At 36.1% G+C, this 2,769-nt stretch overlaps 1 long non-coding RNA gene across 1 annotated transcript; it reads left to right on the top strand.

Annotated features, from left to right (window-relative positions):
• The first annotated feature begins 1,393 nt into the window (after positions 1-1,393).
• On the top strand, positions 1,394-2,209 carry LOC127842612 (uncharacterized). Its single transcript, XR_008031741.1, has 3 exons — positions 1,394-1,564; positions 1,858-1,933; positions 2,148-2,209. It is a non-coding gene; the product is annotated as an uncharacterized LOC127842612 (long non-coding RNA).
• Positions 2,210-2,769: the final 560 nt, after the last annotated feature.

The raw sequence follows: 2,769 nt of genomic DNA, 5'->3' as shown, positions 1-2,769 counted from the left end.
TTTAGTTTAAATTTTTTTCCTCAGGTATTTGCAACAGAATATGGAGTGGGTATCGAAGAAATACTGCCTTCCAGACTTTCTGTTGAACAAATCTAGGACCTTTGTCAACCATTGCTTGAAGCGAGTTACAAATGAGCCTGTAGCTAGTGATGTTAAAGAACTTCAAGAAAATGTGCTTACGGTAACCAGCGCATCTAGTGGCAGACAGTATACTGTCGATCTGCAAGGAATGAAGCCCACATGTAGTGCTGCAACAATATACCGGTATATCGGTATATATCGCAATACGCATATTGTATTGCGATACGATTTTCATAATAGCGGTACGAAAATTTTACAAAAATTAATTCACATTTCGTCCAGAAAAGCCATCCGAAATAACGATATCAAGGTAAACAAAGCAAAGCGGTGTAAATAATTTTTTACGTAAAAATAGCATTCTAAAAAGTGCATTATACGGAGTAGCGTTATTACATGGGAGCATTCGTTCGATGCTTTTGAACAGATTATCGTTAAATTAATTGCTCACAACTGTAAATGTTTCCTTCGATTCTGAATTGAGCATTTTTAATTTGTAATCCGAATTTCGAAAACACGCTTCCAAATGTTAATGCTTACGCGACAATAAAAAAATAGCGTCAAATAAAAAGTGCTTTATCCTTTGTCTCAATAAAAAGCGCGCGAAAATTATGCAGACATGTAGAACGTCGCATGAAAAGTATGGGTGTATTTTGTGTTGTATAAAAACGGGAACATCACGTCCGACGAATTACGCGTGTTCAGTGAAAACAAAAACGTCCCGGTTGGACGTTATTTCATCACATCTTTAAAAAGTAACAAATGCCATAATGTTTTTGATACTGAAGAAAATTTGCAAATGTTTATGTTTCTTGTTATTCTTGAGATCATTTATAGTAAATATTTATCAGAATTGGCTTTAAAACTGGAATATACGGGATTATCAGGTAATTGGCGAGTTATAATTCTGGTACAAGTTAGCAATATATTGCGATATATTGCAATACGGGTTTTTGAACTGACAATATATTTCAATACGTTTTTTGGCGTATTGTTGCAGCACTACCCACATGTAGCTGCTTTGACTGGGGAAAATTACACTGGCCCTGCAAGCACATCCTGCATGTCATCATGCATGATCCAGGACATGGTTGGGACACCTTGGCTGAAAGCTTTAAGAACTCCCCTCTGTTTACATTTGATAAAGGAGTGGTTGAGTATAGCTCTGAAGCCCTTCCCAACCCACCAAACCATGAAAAGGCATCTTACTCTTCAAGCCACATAAAAGTAAGACTCACGGAGCCCACAGCTCTTAGGACACGCTGTAAAGCCCTTGCTTGTGATATCAATAACATGATGGTCCTAGTGAAGGGAGAAGACTATGAAAATCTGTTCTTCGATTTGTCTGCTCTGTATAAGAAAGTAAGAAACAGGGTGCCTGCAGAGGCTGGGTTGTTTTTGAGACCGAAAAAACTTGGACGCAGGCCTTCCCCTACATATGGGCTGAAGCTGAGGAAGAAAAAAAGGAAAGAAATTAAGAAAACAGGTTAGTACAATATTTGTCAGGCGGGTTATAACTATGTATTGTATTTGTTTAGTTTCGCATAACAACTTACTTTAACATAAGTAAACTGATTACCTACTTGAAGTATTAAAAACATTTGATCGTGACCATAAAATATGATTAACCCTTTTTCTTGTATGTGCTTCATTGCCGTTGACTATTCAGTGCCATACTCGTATACCACATGCGATGGGAACTGTGTAAAAAACTGGAGTCAATTGATCACCAAATAAATATTGTACTACTATTTAATTGGTAATACTCTTTTTAATAAGGAGCGACGAAGAGGACGACTGCCCAAGTATCCAGCAATGAGAAGATTGTTCCATTAGACTCTGCAATTGTTGTAAGGTAAAAATAAAGAGGGATGCACAATTATTTGGAGTTTTCACATAATATTACTTTTTACAAAATTACATACACTATTTCAGGAATTATAAAAAATATTTTATGTTTCTATAGTCATTAAAATAAGAATTTAAAAAAAGAACCTGTAATTGAATTTAGCATGTGAATCTTTACCTGTACACATTTTGTCAGCTAATAAATCATTTGGACTTTCTAGACCAGCAGAGCCCGCAGAAGATGGGTCTGAGATGAGAAAGGACTTCACAGTTCAGGATTCAGGTATCGGTTGTTATTTTTAAGACAGCCAGATCAAGTTTTTGAAGTGATTACATTGAAGTAAGTTTGTTGGATGGTGGTTCTTGGTTGTATTGTGAAAAATGTGAGCTGTACTATCCCATTTGTTACAGAGTTGTTATGAAGAACAACATAGTGTTATTTAACCAAGTGTGATTGTTGTATTATAAGTATTCTCTTAATAACCATAGACATTATTAGCATTGTCATGTTGTGTGTTCAAGTTTTGTTTTTGTTGTGAATTTACAGATTAGTGTACAACAAGATGTGTTTGTGAAACACAATGTCCCCCTATATGATGTTTGACATTGTAGGATGACCTTGACCTTGTGAAAGATGACCTTGACCTTTCACCACTAAAAATGTGCAGCTCCATGAGATACACATGCATGCCAAATATCAAGTTGCTATCTTCAATATTGCAAAAGTATTCATAAAATAAGCGATTTGGGCCACATATATTTGACCTCTGACCTTGAAGGATGACCTTGACCTTTCATAGCAACCCCACCATAAGCCAGATGCTTATCAGTTATCAGGGTGAA

Source organism: Dreissena polymorpha, chromosome 8 (genome assembly GCF_020536995.1).
Source record: "Dreissena polymorpha isolate Duluth1 chromosome 8, UMN_Dpol_1.0, whole genome shotgun sequence".
NCBI lineage: Eukaryota > Metazoa > Mollusca > Bivalvia > Myida > Dreissenidae > Dreissena > Dreissena polymorpha.
Note: the sequence above shows the minus strand (reverse complement) of the source record. Positions and strands in the feature narration are given on the sequence as shown.